At 35.3% G+C, this 19,511-nt stretch overlaps 1 long non-coding RNA gene across 1 annotated transcript; it reads left to right on the top strand.

Moving 5' to 3' along the window:
• The first annotated feature begins 814 nt into the window (after positions 1-814).
• On the top strand, positions 815-3,395 carry LOC140807723 (uncharacterized). Its single transcript, XR_012112748.1, has 3 exons — positions 815-967; positions 2,828-2,916; positions 3,000-3,395. It is a non-coding gene; the product is annotated as an uncharacterized lncRNA (long non-coding RNA).
• Positions 3,396-19,511: the final 16,116 nt, after the last annotated feature.

The following is a 19,511-nucleotide window of genomic DNA, read 5'->3' on the forward strand; positions in this document are numbered from 1 at the left end:
CCATACCACACCGCACCGTTGTATCTCATTTTTTATAAATAACAGCAATAAAAAAAGGAAACCGCCCTGCCCCCACGGTGCGGTTATAATATTTGACCAAAATTGCACTGCACTGCACCGTCCCTTTATGTACAATTTTATTTACCTAGGGTTATTATTTATTAACAAACACAAGGTATTCTTATTCACTAGATTTCTCATTTGTGCCGCCGCCTTCCCTCTTCTAACTATTCTTTAGAAAAATATTTCTCCTCTTTCTATCTTGTTTATCTATTTACTACTTCTCTTTATACAAATATTCTTCTACATGGTTGTGTAACCATGAGCAAGAATGAAACTTCAAGCACCCTAGAAGATGAGAATATGTCAAATATGATAAATTTTAGTTTATATTTCTACTTCTAGTTTTTTCATTTAATTCTTTATTTTAAACTTGATTTTGGAAATGTGATTTTTTTTTTTTAATTCACGTTTCAGATTTTTTAGCAATCTTCATCCTTAACCCATTTCGTTTTAAGCTAGGTTTTTTATTTATGCTGTAAATATCAAATTAGTTTTAAATTCATATCCAATAAAATTACCGTGTGTATGTTATGAATGAGAGCAAATGGAATTCTCACACTAATTGTGGCATTCACTTCTAACTTAATCTAGATTCAAGTTGTATTACAACATAGAAATAAGAAGCAAATTAAAATAGTCAATAATTTCAATGTGAAATGTATATATGGGCCTCTTGCGTGAGGAATAAGTTGCAAATATTTTATAGTAATCTTCCTACTGAAATAAAGATATTCCAAACAGTAATTTGCTCACAAAAATTAAAGATTAAATTTAATTGAATTTGTACATTTTTTTCAACAGGAGGATGCAAGAACTTCGAATGAAGTTTCAACTTTGCAAATTCAAATCCAAACAACGGCTCTAAATAAGGAGCAAGAGCAAGCTTCAAATACTGATCAATCAGGTGATGTCCCTCCATAGATCAATTCATGTGTCACAGAAGAAGTAGATAAAAACTTTTACAAAAAACCACCTAAAAAAAAAAGAAAGCAAAAGCAGTTGGTATCGTTACCAAAGAGGGTTCAAATATTAGCTCTGAAATATGGTGTAATTTCACGAGATTAAAATATAATAATCCACTGAGAGCCGCATTAAATTATTGTAGTAAAAGTTATGCTGCTCATCCAAAGTTAAATGGAAAAACTAGTATGTGGGCACATTTAGAGTCTTCATGAAAGAAGTATACAAATTGGATAAGTCGCAAAACACTTTGCAAGATTATAAGAATCTGAGTGGAAGTTTTATAAATAAAGGAAAGATCTTGAATGTTCAAGAAATTAGGGAAAATCTCGTAAAAATGATAATCATTGATGAGTTACATTTTAAAATTGTAGAGGGTGAAGGATTTAAATTGTTTTGTGAAGCTATGGAACCAACAATTGAAGTATCATCTAGGCATACTATTGGTAGAGATTGCATGAAACTTTTTCTTGATGAGAAAAAGAAAATGAAAAGGATTTTGAAAACCCAAAGAGTATGCTTGACTACTGATACATGGACATTAATACAACATTTGAATTAGATGTGTTTCACTGCCCATTGGATATCTAGTGATTGGAAATTGGAAAAGAGAATAATACACCTTTTCATAGTTGAGAATCATAAATGAGAAACAATTGCGAAACAAATTTAAGAATGCTTGATTCATTGGGGTATTGATAAAGCTTTCATGATTACCGTAGACAATGCTACCTCTAATGATAGAGCAATCAATCAGTTGAAAAGGAAATGCAAGTGGAATTCAACTACAAAGCTAAATTCTTCAAGAAGTTTGTGGAAAAAGAAAAAAATTGATTCTAAAAGCCATGTTTGTTTAGATGTTGAAACACGGTGGAATTCAACTTATATGATGCTTGAAGCTGCTGAGAAATTTGAAAAGGCTTTTGAAAGGTTTGGGGATGAAGATAAAAAATACATGAACTGCTTTGATTGTTATGAATTGAATCAAGATGAGAATACGGATGGGAAAAAAAGGAAAAGGGAAGGTAATTGGTCCTCCATTGGAGATTGACTGGATTGTTGCAAGAAACTTTGTCAAGTTTCTGAAAATTTTTATAATGTGACTTTAAAGTTTTCTGGTTCATCATATGTCACTTCGAATATTTTTTTCCTCGTGAGCTTGCGATTATGCATGTTGGTTTGTCCAATATGATTAATAAGGGAGATTATCATATGATTTCTATGACAATTCGAATGAAAGAAAAGCTTAACAAGTATTGGGAAAGTATTGATAAGGTCAATTGGTTGTTGTTTGTTGCTATTGTTTCGGATCCAAGATACAAGTTAAAGTACGTTAATTTTGTCTTCTCAACAATTTATGAGAAAGATGATTGTTTTGATGTGAAAGTAGAAATATTAAATTTGTTATACAAGCAGTATGCAAGCTCAAATTGCCAACAAAGTGGCAAAGATGAAAATACTCAATGCTATAACTATGTGCTAGAAAATGAAGAATATGACATAAGTGAGCTACTGGAATCTCAATTTTCTAAGCATTTGGAAGAAGAGCAATGTGTTGAGAGTAAATCTGAATTATCAAGATATTTATTTGATGGTGTGAAAAGTCAAGAAATGATTTTGATATTTTGAATTGGTGGAAAGTGAACACTCCGAAATATCCTATTCTTTCTAATATTGCAAGAGATGTGCTAGCTATACCAGTGTCTACCATTGCTTTAGAATCTACTTTTAGTACAAGTAGTCGTGTGATTGATCCATTTAGGAGTTCTTTATCTCCAAAAATGGTAGAGACTCTTATATGCAGTCAAGATTGGTTACGTGGTACAACTTCTTTAGTTGATCTTCATACAACAATAGAGGATGATGCCGAATTATTTGAAAAACTACAAAAAGGTGAGTACTTTCTATTTTTATTTATTATTAATTATTGTTTCAAGTGCTTTTAGTTTTATTATCGATGTTTTATTTATTCTCAGAATTGGAGGGATCGAGTCGTAAAATAGAAGAAGATTGATGATTAATTTTAAAGAAGTATTTTCAAAAGGTTAATTTTAATAAGCATTATTGTTTTAGTTTTCTTATGCTTATATTTTATTTCTTTAATAGTTGGATACTCTAATTCTTTTCTCCAGCAGCTAGATGAGTTTTAAAGCAAGATCATATATTTCCTACTTCCATATCTAGTGTTTAAAGTTTTAAAGTGACAAATGATCGGGATATTGCAACTACATATATGATTTTTGGAAGAAAATATCATGTTCAATTGTTGTGATTGTATGGTTAAACAAAAAAAAAAAAAACCATATGATTAATTGTTTGTGGGTGTTTTTGTTATGTCTGAACATATTAGAATTTTTTAACTTTATTTTGTCTCTTGACTGTTATTTTATCTAGTTTTATTTTGTTCATTATTGTTTTCTTTAATTCTTTTAAATTTAAATAATTTGAATATTTCTTTTATTTTTCCATTCTATTAATCATTCACAAAAACACCGCAAATCGACCACAACCGCTTAAGACCGCTCAAAATCGCGAAATCGATTTTACATATAAAACCGCAATAAAAAAATTAATGTATAACCGAACCGCAAATGGCAATTCGGTTTGAATTTCTTTAAAAAAACCGCAAAACCGCACCGTGATCACCCCTAGTCTTCACTGATCTCCTATTTATATAGGCGCGAAACTGATCGTATAGTGAAACTTATTTATTGTATCTGTTGCATCTGGAATTTGTTTCTTGGACTCTGTGTCTCGACTTTTCGACTGCCCTTCTGATAGGTTTGTCTTTAATGCTCTGATGCAACGTCTATTATTGTCCTTTGACTGGACAAATACTTTGTACCTTTGTGTATAGCTGGAATCCACTGAATGAGTTTGTCTTCATCTACAACTGAAAGATTCTTAATGACGCTCTGAACTAGCCAGCTGAACTGATCTTCAGTTGGGCTGGTGAAATCAGTTGATTCGTCAGTTTGGATGATTTCACTCTCGTTCAGTTGAACTGATCAGCTGGCTTCTTCATCAGTTGAACACTCCTTTGGCTAGCCAGGCTTCTGAGGTTCTCCTCCTGAGCTATCTATTAACTGGACGATCAGCTGAACTGCTCAATTGACATATCAGTTCGCCTGATTCAATTTGTAAATAACAAGTTTTGCTAACATCAAAATTAAAATTGCGAACTTGAAAAGTTTCAACAATCTCCCTCTTTTTGATGATCACAAAACATGAGCAGTAAAAGAACAATATATTCAGTTCAAGGGTTAGTCTGTTTAAACATCGTTAAAAACTCCCCCTCGAGAACTAAATTAAAGACGGTTTTGAAAGACAATTTAAGGATTGAGGGTAAAAGAAAAACTCCCCCTCAAAAACTGAATTGAAAACCTCTTTGAAGAACAAGTTTAAGAGAACACCTTCAGTTGAAGAAAAGAAGGCTCCTCCTTAACAGCTGAATTTTAAAAACTAACTGAAAAACATTTTTTCAGTTTGAGGGTAAAGAAAAACTCCCCCTCGGACATTGAATAAAAACTCGTATTTGAAAAGTAATTATCTAATCATTCATTCAGAGGTTATAATCATTCAAACAACGTAGACAAGAAATCTGGAAATATCCATTCAGTCACAACGAAATACAGCTGGATAAACATGATGTTTATTTAAATAAATTTCCTTGTATTTACATTTGAGTACATACATCAGTTGAAAGGAAAATTGCTACAACAATAGCATATTTTAAACAACATCAGATATCAGTCGGTTTTTGTGACAGAACTAGACGTACCATCAACTGGTTGACTTGACTGCTTGAAATGCTGCATCGGTCGTGAGTTTAATTTGCTAGAGAAACGAGTTAATTTGCCTTGAACTTGATCTCAGTGCTTACCCAACTAGTCGAGCAGACTTTAACTGGGCTCAAGTGGAATTCAGCTGGTGATAAAATCGACCAACATCCCAACATGGATGAGTTTTGTCTAAAGAACAACTGACCTGGTAGGCTTGCAACTGAAATCTTGTTCATCGAACAATTTAGCCGTGCACCTTGACAGATGAAGCTCAGGGCCTTGCAGGCTGATTAAAGCCCCCAAGCTATGAGTCGAGAGAAGTGGCGACAACATTAGTTGCAGAAACAATCCTCTCAACCTTTTGCAATGAGTGATAGATAAACATTTTCAAAAAGTTTTGAAAATAGTATGAAATACTTTTAAATAGATTTTAACAATATTATAAATTAACATAATTTAAAACAAGTTTTCTTCAAATGCTCTTCTTCGAAAAACCTGTTCTGATACCAATTGAAGGATCGTGTGTACTAGCACCTTCGAAGATGCTTCAAACACAATATTCTCCAATGAGCGATAATAGCTCGTGTTCTAAGAATGTTAACACCGATGAATTAAAGACGGTTTTGAAAGACAATTTAAGGATTGAGGGTAAAAGAAAAACTCCCCCTCAAAAACTGAATTGAAAACCTCTTTGAAGAACAAGTTTAAGAGAACACCTTCAGTTGAAGAAAAGAAGGCTCCTCCTTAACAGCTGAATTTTAAAAACTAACTGAAAAACATTTTTTCAGTTTGAGGGTAAAGAAAAACTCCCCCTCGGACATTGAATAAAAACTCGTATTTGAAAAGTACTTATCTAATCATTCATTCAGAGGTTATAATCATTCAAACAACGTAGACAAGAAATCTGGAAATATCCATTCAGTCACAACGAAATACAGCTGGATAAACATGATGTTTATTTAAATAAATTTCCTTGTATTTACATTTGAGTACATACATCAGTTGAAAGTAAAATTGCTACAACAATAGCATATTTTAAACAACATCAGATATCAGTCGGTTTTTGTGACAGAACTAGACGTACCATCAACTGGTTGACTTGACTGCTTGAAATGCTGCATCGGTCGTGAGTTTAATTTGCTAGAGAAACGAGTTAATTTGCCTTGAACTTGATCTCAGTGCTTACCCAACTAGTCGAGCAGACTTTAACTGGGCTCAAGTGGAATTCAGCTGGTGATAAAATCGACCAACATCCCAACATGGATGAGTTTTGTCTAAAGAACAACTGACCTGGTAGGCTTGCAACTGAAATCTTGTTCATCGAACAATTTAGCCGTGCACCTTGACAGATGAAGCTCAGGGCCTTGCAGGCTGATTAAAGCCCCCAAGCTATGAGTCGAGAGAAGTGGCGATAACATTAGTTGCAGAAACAATCCTCTCAACCTTTTGCAATGAGTGATAGATAAACATTTTCAAAAAGTTTTGAAAATAGTATGAAATACTTTTAAATAGATTTTAACAATATTATAAATTAACATATTTTAAAACAAGTTTTCTTCAAATGCTCTTCTTCGAAAAACCTGTTCTGATACCAATTGAAGGATCGTGTGTACTAGCACCTTCGAAGATGCTTCAAACACAATATTCTCCAATGAGCGATAATAGCTCGTGTTCTAAGAATGTTAACACCGATGAATTAAAGACGGTTTTGAAAGACAATTTAAGGATTGAGGGTAAAAGAAAAACTCCCCCTCAAAAACTGAATTGAAAACCTCTTTGAAGAACAAGTTTAAGAGAACACCTTCAGTTGAAGAAAAGAAGGCTCCTCCTTAACAGCTGAATTTTAAAAACTAACTGAAAAACATTTTTTCAGTTTGAGGGTAAAGAAAAACTCCCCCTCGGACATTGAATAAAAACTCGTATTCGAAAAGTACTTATCTAATCATTCATTCAGAGGTTATAATCATTCAAACAACGTAGACAAGAAATCTGGAAATATCCATTCAGTCACAACGAAATACAGCTGGATAAACATGATGTTTATTTAAATAAATTTCCTTGTATTTACATTTGAGTACATACATCAGTTGAAAGTAAAATTGCTACAACAATAGCATATTTTAAACAACATCAGATATCAGTCGGTTTTTGTGACAGAACTAGACGTACCATCAACTGGTTGACTTGACTGCTTGAAATGCTGCATCGGTCGTGAGTTTAATTTGCTAGAGAAACGAGTTAATTTGCCTTGAACTTGATCTCAGTGCTTACCCAACTAGTCGAGCAGACTTTAACTGGGCTCAAGTGGAATTCAGCTGGTGATAAAATCGACCAACATCCCAACATGGATGAGTTTTGTCTAAAGAACAACTGACCTGGTAGGCTTGCAACTGAAATCTTGTTCATCGAACAATTTAGCCGTGCACCTTGACAGATGAAGCTCAGGGCCTTGCAGGCTGATTAAAGCCCCCAAGCTATGAGTCGAGAGAAGTGGCGACAACATTAGTTGCAGAAACAATCCTCTCAACCTTTTGCAATGAGTGATAGATAAACATTTTCAAAAAGTTTTGAAAATAGTATGAAATACTTTTAAATAGATTTTAACAATATTATAAATTAGCATATTTTAAAACAAGTTTTCTTCAAATGCTCTTCTTCGAAAAACCTGTTCTGATACCAATTGAAGGATCGTGTGTACTAGCACCTTCGAAGATGCTTCAAACACAATATTCTCCAATGAGCGATAATAGCTCGTGTTCTAAGAATGTTAACACCGATGAATTAAATCGAGTTTGGTTAAAAACCAAGCGGAAGAAACTCGAAGTAATCTTTCATGAAGAAGACTGTTATATTAGAAAACATTTTAACTTATGTAAACTGAATAACTGAAAAGCTGGGGATCAGTTGTCGCATATATCAGTTCAATTATGGTAAGAACTGAACTGGCGGATGCTCTAATTGATCAAATCAATTTGAAAACAGCAGTTAATCAGTTAAATACACATAAGATATTTTATGAATATTCGGAGACTTCAACTGATCCTACGTCACCCTTCTACTACCTAGGGTAGGATCCACTAGAAGACTTTGATTTATAAAACTACTTGTATAAATCCACCCAGCTTAGAACTTACCCACTGCCTGACTGAACTCCTAGTTTAGACTGAAAAGGCAGCACCTTCCAGCCAACATTTCTGTAACGTCTATGTGTCAAAGATTACATACACAAGTTTAACGTCTTTGTTCAAGACTATATTTGAGTGGTGGTGAGAGAGTTCGTATGTGAGAACTGAACAAGGATTTTCTCACACACTGAGGGAAATAAGCTTCTAAACTAAGCTGATAACACGTTGAATTGTCCCTCTGGGTTGATTTGCTTCTTGAAAGCTGATAAGCATTTAGCGTGCCCTTTCTTTTTTTAGGATTGTGTTGGTCTCTCTCTCTCTCTCTCTCTCTCTCTCTCTCCCTCTTCATCTTCACTGATTTCTTCTTTACATAGGCGCGAAACTGATCGTACAGTGAGACTCATTTATTGTATATGTTGCATTTTGAATTTGTTTCTTGGACTCTGTGTCTCGACTTTTCGACTGCCCTTCTGAAACGTTTATCTATAATGCTCTGATGAAACGTCCATTATTGTCCTTTGACTGGACAAATACTTTGTACCTTTGTGTATAGCTGGAATCCACTGAATGAGTTTGTCTTCATCTACAACTGAAAGATTCTTAACTGACGCTCCGAACTAGTCAGCTGAAATGATCTTCAGTTGGGCTAGTGAAATCAGTTGATTCGTCAGTTGGGCTGATTTCACTCTCGTTCAGTTGAACTGATCAGCTGGGCTTCTTCATCAGTTGAACACACCTTCGGCTAGCCAGGCTTATGAGGTTATCCTCCTGAGCTACCTATCAATTGGACGATCAGCTGAACTGCTCAATTGACATATCAGTTCGCCTGATTCAGTTTGTACGAAGAGTTGGGTCTTCAGTTTGCGATTTAGATTCCTCAATACTGATCCTAGATGAGGTTCTCCTGCTGAGCTACCTATCAACTGGACGATCAGCTGAACTGCTCAATTGACATATCAGTTCGCCTGATTCAATTTGTACGAACAGTTGGGTCTTCAGTATGCGATTTAGATTCCTCGAAACTGATCCTAGGTTCTGCACACTTAAGGTAAATCATTAGTGACACAAAATAACAAGTTTTCTTAACATCAAAATTAAGATTGCGAACTTGAAAAGTTCCAACAAACAACAAAAACAACAACAACAACAATAATAATATATTTATAAATATACTTTCATGCCGTGTGAGTTTTTATGTCGTGATTGAAATTCAATTAATAATAATAGCTTAAATAGAAAATAAACAATGTAAATTTAAGAATAGAATGAAAATATTATAATTCAACGTAAGTTTTATCGATACTATATGCTAAAGTTAAACATCTTATTGGTGCATTGGTGAAAGAAAACTATTTTTATTATAATTAATTTTCTCCCTTCAATCCTCTCATATTTCTAATTTTTCAACCATCCAACCAAATAATAAAAAATATTTAATAATTACCATATGTTATAAATTTTTATATTTTTCATTTGAATTAAATTAATAATAATAATAATAATAATAATAATAATAATAATAATAATAATATTTTCACGCCGTGTGAGTTTTTATCTTATGATTGAAATTCAATTAAATGTAAATTTAGGAATATAATGAAAATATTATAATTCAGCGTAAGTTTATCGATACTATATGCTGAAGTTAACCTCTTATTGGTGTATTAGTAAAAGACTACTTTTTTTATTCTCTTTAATTTTTTTCTTTCAATCTTCTCATATATCTAATTTTTCAATCACTCAACCAAATAATACAAAATATTTAATAATTACCATATATTATAAATATTTATATTTTTATATTTTTATTCGAATTAAATTAATTAATTAATAATAATAATAATAATAATAATAATAATAATAATAATAATAATAATAATACTACTACTACTACTACTACTTTCAGGTCGTATGAGTTTTTATGTCGTGATTGAAATTAAATTAATAATAATAGCTTAAATAGAAAATAAAAAATGTAATTTTAGGAATAGTATGAAAATATTATAATTAAGCGTAAATTTTATCAATACTATATGTTAAAGTTAAATATTTTATTGGTGTATTGTTGATAGACTATTATTTTTATTCTCCTTAATTTTGTTCCTTCAACCCTCTCATATCTCTAATTTTTCAATCATCCAACCAAATAATACAAAATATATAATAATTACTATATATTATAAATATTTATATTTTTATATTTTTCATTCGATTTAAATTAATTTTTAAAAATTATAATGAAAAATAATAATATTAATATATTATAGTGAAGTGAGGTGGAGCATCCGTGCTTTGTAAGCAAGGATGCTCGTCCACGTGGAGCATCCGTGCTTACAAAGCATGTATAATGCTCCACCTCACTTTAATACGTTCTTCATAAGTACGGATTAAATTAATTTTGCAAAATTATTTTATTTTGAGTTATTTTTGAAATAATTTTTTAAAAAATAAAACTCAATTGTCATCCTATCATGCTAGGACTAACATTTATTATATGAGTAGGTCTCTTGTGAGATGGTTTCACGAATCTTAATCTGTGAAACGGGTCAACACTACCGATATTCACAATAAAAGTAATACTCTTAGCATAAAAAGTAATATTTTTTCATTGATGACCCAAATAAGAGATTTTTGGGTCACAAAGGAAAGATCGCTGCATTCCAAGTCTCAAATGATTCTTACAATGATCTATTTAAATTTCTCAAGAAGTCAACGAGTGTGATCTGTGTGAAGACTTTATCTCACTAATCAGAAAGAAATTTGGAGACTATCTAAAGAAGATCAGAGACAAGAACAAATCAGGTCAGTAGCTTAAACTTCTTAGCATTACTGCTCCCGATAAAACTCAAAATATTGCACCTACTCAAGGACAATTTCGACCAAGTGATGATGAAAAGAATCAATCGGATGTCAAAAGACTAGACTCTGCATAATGCTAAGAGTGTTCAGGCTTCAGAAATTATGCTAATAAATGTGCTAATAGACATCGCAGAAACAAAGGATTAAATTTCTTCCTAAGTGATGAATATTATGACGAAAAAATAGAGATCAAGTGAAGGGGAGAATCACATTTCTCTTTTTGCACTATTACAGGATAAACGCTCATTGCAAGTTAATCCACTAGGTGTTGCCTCTGGTGTTGCAACACCTGGTAGGAAACCTCTCCGAATTTATCAAGTTTTATCTGCATCAATATGACAACATATACTGATTCAAGTGATCTAGAAACTCAAGATGTAGATGAAGAAAAAATCAATTTAGAAAGCGTACAAAAACTCTATCAAGAACTATATGATGATTAGATCAACAACAAAAAAAAGTTGAACTCGACTCTCTCGAAAGTGAAAATAGAGTTGAAAGGTTATGTGTCTAGACTTGAAGTGATGCTAAGTAAGAAGGACATGGATTTGTGCAAGACCAAGGCTGAAATTGAAGGCTACAAAGACACTTGTTAAGTTCAAGTCAAGCTCAACCAAACTGGACTCCATAATGATGATGGGAAATGATACTAAAGCCAATATTTAACAATAGTGTGTTCGTCCAACTCAATATCACAACCAATTGTTTTCATAAAAGAGAGTAAAGATACTTCAAACTTTCCAAAAGTCAATCATACAGCCAAAATTATTTCAACAAAGAGGCAAAATTCTACATAGAAGCCTAAGCAAAGGAGAAGTCATTTTGTCTGTCACTATTGTTGTAATGCCCGAGATTTTAGTTTGATATTTTTGAATTGTTATATATTATGAATAAGGCGATGGAAGAACAGACGTGGAGAAGCGACGTTGCAAATTGATTTTATTGGCAAAGAGAGACCGCACCCGCGCCAAGAAGTAGACCGCACCCGCGGTGTAAGGACAGAAGTTGGATTTTTGATTGCAATAGCCACCGCACCCGCGCTTAAGCTTCTACCACACCCGCGCTTGGAGGGCAGTAGGGTACGTTTTTGGGCAGAACGTGCACCGCACCCGCGGTCCAAGCTTCTGGAAAATTTGATGTATATCAGTACACTGAGCGCACCCATGGTGTGACGTGCATCATGAAAAATAAGCCACGTTTCCTGGTGTTTCATGCAGTATATATATGATGTCTTCTTTCGAAATTCAGAGAAAAAAGAGCCGAGACTCTCTAGGGAAAAAGCTTTCTTATTTTTGTAGGTTTAAATTGTGAATTGTGAGAAATCCGTCCGTCCGATTTTGAATCCGACTTCAGTTCTGAGTTCCTCTCGACATGAGCTACACAAGGACTTAAGTTTTATTACGTTTTGAGATGATTTGAAAATATGATGTTGATGGAATAGAATATGATTCATATATGTTGTTCTCGAGACAATAGGCATCGCATAATCGAAACGGATTAAAGAACAGATTGTTTATGCAATTGTTATGAATTTTCAGAGTTGATTCGATTGTGGTTATACCGATTTGATATCAAAATTATGTTGTTATCGATTATGAGGTGTTAGAATTGATATCTGATTTATACTGTATCGCTGGGTATATTGATATTATTCAGATTTGGATCAGATGAGTTGTTGATTCGAATATACTGATATTGTATTGCCGGTATTGCGAGAATGTACAAAATTGAGATTATGATTCGTATTGATAGCGATTATGAGTTGTATTATTATATCTATGATGTTGAGATTGACGGGGCTATCAAGACCGTATTGTTATGCCGTTAAAACATCAGTAGATTGATTTTGATCAGATTCAATAGTGATTGAGATTGCATTGTATGTCGTTGACATTGAGCTAGGGTTCCATTTTCTTTCTTTTGTTCTCTTGATTCAAGCTCCTAGTTGGTTATTTGTGTTGAGAGCAAGGTTATTTTGGGATCAAGGAAGCTAAGGTAAGCTTGTGGTGTAAATTATTCTTGGTTTAGTGTTGGAAGAAATCATGGGTTTAGTGTTGGTGTTGGTTTTATGGATTAATTGATATAGGTTTATGATTATTGAGATGTTGTTGGTGTAATTTATGGTTTATTGTTGTAGGAATTCAACCAAAGGTTTAGAACCAAGTGTTCCAAGTGTTGTAAGTGGAATTTCATTCCTTGTGCTCACATGATAATATATGTATTGTATTTCAATGGTTTTAATGTGCTATTCCCTTCATTTGATTCATGATTATGTATTGATACATTTGTGGTATATTATTGGAGGCATTTTATGTCTCAATTGTGAAAAGGGAATACAAGATATTAGAGTCTTCAAAGTGTTTGATAAAATGCCAAAGAGAGAGTTCAAATGATTTATGGATTGATAGATACATAGTCAGATATTGCATGCAATTAGTTGATCAACGACCATAGGCTTATATCCCTCAGTACCATCGATTTATATCGATGGGATATAGGTACAGAGACAGAGATACTATATAGATATCAATCCCACAGAGAAAAGAGAAATACCATCTTATTGTTATATTGCTATGTTATTCATGTTCCAAGAGTTGATGGCATCTATTGATTTCAAAGCTATGTTTTCAGAGTATGTTATGTACATTGTTATGTAAGAGTTCCACTTGCTGAGTTTTATACTCATTTCAGTTAATTTCATGTGACGCAGATAAGAGCGACGGGCCGGGATGTTGATTGTGGGCCGGAGTCATATGCATACCAAGATGGAAGGAAGAAGATTATTTTTGCAAGCATTGGACATGATCACAAGAATGATATTTTGCTTTTTGTTATATCATTTTATTGATCATGTGTATACTTTTGTTTATTTATGAAATGTGTTTTGAATCCTTCTTCCATTTTAAAGAAAAATTTTAATTTCCGCTGCTATTTTATTAAATCAGGTCAGAGGTGTCACATTTAGTGGTATCAGAGCACCGTTCTTCGGGCCAATGCATATGACTTCGTCTACTTTCAACTGTCCGGGTATGTCTTCTTCTACATCTATTCATTGTTATATATTGATTTGTTTTGTGTGAGCACATTGTAGAGTATGCCTCCTAAGAGGAAAGCCGCAGAGGGTGAGGATAGTTCTTCCTCTAGAGTTGTCGATGAGTTCGGCAAGTTGTTGAAAGAGCAAGCCAAGGTCCATAGTGAGCAGATCCAACAGTTGCTCCGTTTGCAAGGTACAGGCCAAGGTAGAGGACAGGGTAGAGGCCAAGTGGCTCAGGCAGTGGGAACCGATGGAATCTTTACTGCTTTCAAGAGGATGGATCCGCCTGAATTTGCAGGAAGCACCGATCCGTTGGTGGCCGTAGAATGGATCAAGGCACTTGAGGCTATTTTCGATCATCTCAACTACTAAGACAAGGACAGAATCAGTTGTGCAGTGTTCATGTTAGTCAAAGCTGCACGCATTTGGTGGAATGCTACTAAGGTTGGTGTTGATGTTCCGGTATTGAAGTGGCAAGAGTTCACTGATCTTTTCTATGACAAGTATTTCCCAGACGCACTTCGAGCTAGGAAGGTGACTGAGTTCTTGGAGCTTCGACAGAGAGGTATGAATGTAGATGAGTATATTCTGAAGTTTGAGGAGGGCTGTCTGTTTGCCCCGTATATTACTTCCAATGACAAGGATAAAGGTGATCATTTCATTCGAGGCCTTCGAGCAGAAATCAGATGGGACATCAACATGTCGAAGGCTGTGACATTCAAAGAGATTGTGGCTAAGGCTCTGTTAGCCGAGCAAGATGAGAAAGACATTGCCAGGTAAAGACAAGCGAGACATCAGGCCATTGCTCAGAGAGGCCAGGGTTCAAGTCAAAGAGGAAAGGATCGTTTCAAGGGGAAAGGTAAGATAGAGCCGAGTCCTAAACCACCGACAGTTCCATTTGATCCCGAGAAGCCTTTGTGTCCCAAGTTCAGTAGACATCATCGGGGAGAGTGCAGATTTGGTACTCACACTTGTTATCGATGTGGCACTGCAGGCCATATTGCCAAAGACTGTCCAAGAGGAGCGAGTAAAGAGAAGGTGCAGGGTCGCATCTTTACCATGACGAAGGAAGGTATAAACCATGATTCTTCTGTGATCTCTAGCACTATTTTAATTTCAGACAGAGTAGCTATGACATTGATTGATACAGGTGCTACTCATTCTTTTATGTCTGAACTATTTTTGAGATCTTTGGGTATAGTTCCTTTTGTTCTTCCCCTCCAGTTCAATGTTGTTTTGCCTTCGGGGGATGTGTTGTGCCCGACATCTATTGTGTATGCGTGCTCTATTCAAATTGATGAGCGAGTGGTTTTTGCTGATTTGATTGTTATTCCAATGGTCGAATTTGATATTATACTTGGCATTGATTGGATATCAACCTATCGTGCAGTGATTGATTGCGTTGCTAAGACGGTGAAATTTGCAGATGATGGCAATAGGGAAGGTATGCTCGCCAGTGCAGGTACTTCGCTGGTCCTTCCTTTTATTTCGTGTTTTGAGGCTAAGAAGTTGCTGTTTAGAGGTTGTGATGGGTTTCTGGCTTCGATTGTTGATGTGGATAGAATGGTTAAATTGAATATTGATGATATTGATGTTGTGAGGGAGTTGTCTGATGTATTTGAGGATGATGTTCCGGGTTTACCGCCGGACAGAGATGTAGAGTTTGTGATTGATCTTGTTCCAGGTACGGTTCCTATTTCTAAGGCTCCGTATAGAATGGCCCCTACAGATATGAAGGAGTTGAAGACGTAGTTGCAGGATCTTTTGGATAAAGGTTTTATTCGACCGAATTCTTCTCCTTGGGGAGCTCCGGTTCTTTTTGTCAAGAAGAAAGATGGATCATTACGTATTTGCATTGATTATAGAGAGATCAACAAAGTGGCTATCAAGAATAAGTATCCGTTGCCACGGATAGACGATCTTTTTGACCAACTGCATGGGGCTACCGTATTTTCGATGATTTATCTACGATCTGGCTATTATCAGTTGAAGGTTAGGGAGTCTGATATCCCTAAGATGGCGTTTCGGACCAGGTACGGTCATTATGAATTTCTTGTGATGTCTTTTGGTCTGACTAATGCTCCTTCAGTCTTCATGGACCTGATGAACCGTGTGTTCAAGCCGTATTTGGATAGTTTTGTCATTGTTTTCATCGATGACATTTTGATTTATTCCAAGACCAGAGAGCTTCATGCAGAGCAACTCAGAGTTGTTCTTCAGTTGTTGAGAGAGGAGAGGTTGTATGCTAAGTTGAAGAAATGTGAGTTCTGGTTGGAGCAGTTTCTTTCTTAGGCCATGTTGTCTCGAAGGATGGTATAGCTGTTGATCCAACGAAGATTGAGGCGATTTAGAAATGGCCTATTCCTACTACTGTATCAGAGGTACGCAGTTTCCTTGGTTTGGCGGGTTATTATCGTCGTTTCATTTCAGATTTTTCAAAGATTGCCCTGCCATTGACCAATTTGACGAGGAAGACTGTGAAGTTTGAGTGGTCCAATGAATGTCAAAAAGTGGATTTCAAGAGTTGAAAGATAAGTTGACAACAGCTCCGGTACTTGCATTGCCTAGTGGTTCAGAGGATTTTGTTGTTTATACTGATGCGTCGAAGAAGGGTCTTGGTGCAGTGCTGATGCAACGTGGAAAGGTCATAGCCTATGCTTCTCGCCAGTTGAAGGACTATGAGAAGAATTATCCTACGCACGATTTGGAGCTGGCAGCTGTGGTTTTCGCCCTGAAAATCTGGAGACATTATTTGTATGGCGAAAAGTGTGAAATTTTCACGGACCACAAGAGTTTGAAGTATTTGTTCTCTCAGAAGGAGCTTAATATGCGATAGAGACGGTGGTTAGAGCTTGTCAAAGACTATGATGTGACGATCAGTTACCACCCAGAGAAAGAGAATGTTGTGGCAGATGCATTGAGCCGTAAGTCGAGTTCTTCTTTGAGTTCGTTCATTCAGTAGCCGTTGTTGTTAGACTTGCAGAGAGAGGAGATAGCTTTGGTGGTTCCAGGGACCATTGCTCGCTTTTCAGCGTTGGTCATTCGTGCTACATTGACGGATAGGATCCGTAGAGAGCAAGCCATTGATGTTCAGTTGATAGAGTTGAGAGCTAGAGCAGAGGAGAGAGGTAATTCAGAGTTTGGATTGAATGGAGATGGTTTGGTGACATTCAGAGGCCGTATTTGTATTCTTGTTGGTGATGATACTCGGCGAGACGTCTTGACAGATGCACATACCGCGCCATATTCGATACATCCAGACAGTACCAAGATGTATCAGGATCTTCGTAGACTCTATTGGTGGCCAGGTATGAAGAAAGATATTGCCATGTTTATTTCTCAGTGCCTAACTTGTCAGCAGGTGAAGATTGAGTACCAGAGACCTGCTGGGACATTGTTGTCATTGCCAATTCCCCAATGGAAATGGGAGCATATTACGATGGATTTCGTGACTGGTCTTCCCAGAACGCAGAAAGGTTTTAACTCTATTTGGGTTATTGTTGATCGGTTGACCAAGTCAGTGCATTTTCTCCCAGTCAAGACGATGTATTCCATGAACCAGTATGCCGAAGAGTACATAGCAGAGATTGTTAGACTTCATGGTTGTGGCGCCCCAAACCTCGCCACGTAATCATACAACATGTGACGTCATATGCATAAAAATTTTCTTTTCGACGACGTAATAATATAATGCATATACGACAAAATAGTGCAATCACCACACTATCTACGTCAGTGTAGCAGACACAGTATAATAAATACACACAAACAACTCAAGTAAGACAATAAGCTATACTGTCTCTATCTACTATCAACTACAGGACTGTTTGACTAGACACACCTAGTCCTTCACCACTATCCTGTCTCACGCATAGTCCTGTCACCTGCCCAACAGAAACAGCCCCCAAAGGGTGAGCATATACAACAATCATCATCGTAATACATAACAGTTATATTAACAACAACATAAGATATAACTGAAATGATAACAGAAATACCCCCTTTGCTGTTTCTGGACAATCAGCCATCAACAATCTCAACAACATCACACTGCAACAATAACATCGACGATACGTCGCACCCCAACTCCGGCGACAGCAATATCGTCGAACGTACAACAACATCGACGATACGTCGCACCCGAACACCGACGACAGCAATATCGTCGAACGAACAACAACATCGACGATACGTCGCACCCCAACACCGGCGACAGCAATATCGTCGAACGAATAACAACATCGACGATACGTCGCACCCCAACACCGACGACAGCAATATCGTTGAACGAACAACATCAACGTGACAACATCAACGAGAAGTCTCCCAACAACGATAGTCAACAATATCAACAATAATAAACAACAACAAATATAATATCAAATCACCCAATTCCGGTGATTTATCATCGTTCAACGCAATAGTATTCATCAATACTAAACAATAACAACATATGCTCGTACGTCAACACGTACCTGATAATCGAGTATATACAATCTGGCTATTTCTTTGATCCTGAGGCTTGTGATGTATCTAAATAATTCAACAATAATTATCAGATCATTGTCACCGTATCAACACAGTTATAACAGCCTCAATATCTAACATCAAATAGCCCAACAACAATTAATTCAACAAAATATACAACTCGATTATAAATTCGTATCGTTCAACAATTTAATAATCTGGTGTATTTAATTCACAATACTACCATCAAATACACCCTAATTAATTTAACATCAAATAATAGGCTATTTTACAACATCCGTCGAATTGCGAAAACTTTATATCAACGTGTAGACTATACTTCGTAGACTCCGGATATACAATCAGATTTAATAACAACTAACAAACAACTCTCCAATCTCAATTCAACGATTAAAATCCCTAATTAAAACAAATTAGGAATAATTCAAAACAACAACACAATAATCTTCTCTACTTCGTTAAAATCATACACTATTCAACAATCTTCAATATATGTATGATTTCACAATTTATCGGATTTATCCCAGAAATCGACGAATTTCAAACATCACCAAAACTATAAAATTTATACCTCAAATCGAGGACCTCGTGTCAACGATCCCAAAACTGAAGTCGGTTCGTCGATTGGATAAACCGATAAGTCGCACGATCGAAAAGAAAATTAAAATGCTACTTCCTCTCTCCTCTCGATTTCCTCTCTGGTGTTGAAAATGAATTCCTTCATTCTGTACGTAAGTTTTAATTTTATCCCCTTTATTTATTTATTTTTTTTATTTTTTTAATTATATTATATTATATTAATAAACTAATATAATATAATATAATATATAATATTTAACATGTTAACACCGGTACACCCCTTTGGACCAGTCAAACGATCACATTTTCCCAAACTCAAAACATGAAACTTCTATATCATTGAGTTTTCTACGTTATATCCAAATTTCAAATCATTTGGACTTTATATGACCAAGATATGTCATATTTTCCTCTTTAAAAATAATTAATTATTTAGTAATCTCACACTACTAAATCAACAACTTGTGATATTACTTCAGGCATTACATTTCTACCCCCCTTAAATGAATTTCGACCCCGAAATTAATCAACAGTAATAAAATGCATAAATAACAGATACGTCATACCATCAGAATAAGTAGGGGTAGAGCTCCCTCATATGCCGCTCTGTCTCCCAAGTGG

Source organism: Primulina eburnea, chromosome 12 (genome assembly GCF_022965805.1).
Source record: "Primulina eburnea isolate SZY01 chromosome 12, ASM2296580v1, whole genome shotgun sequence".
In the NCBI taxonomy this organism is placed as follows: domain Eukaryota; kingdom Viridiplantae; phylum Streptophyta; class Magnoliopsida; order Lamiales; family Gesneriaceae; genus Primulina; species Primulina eburnea.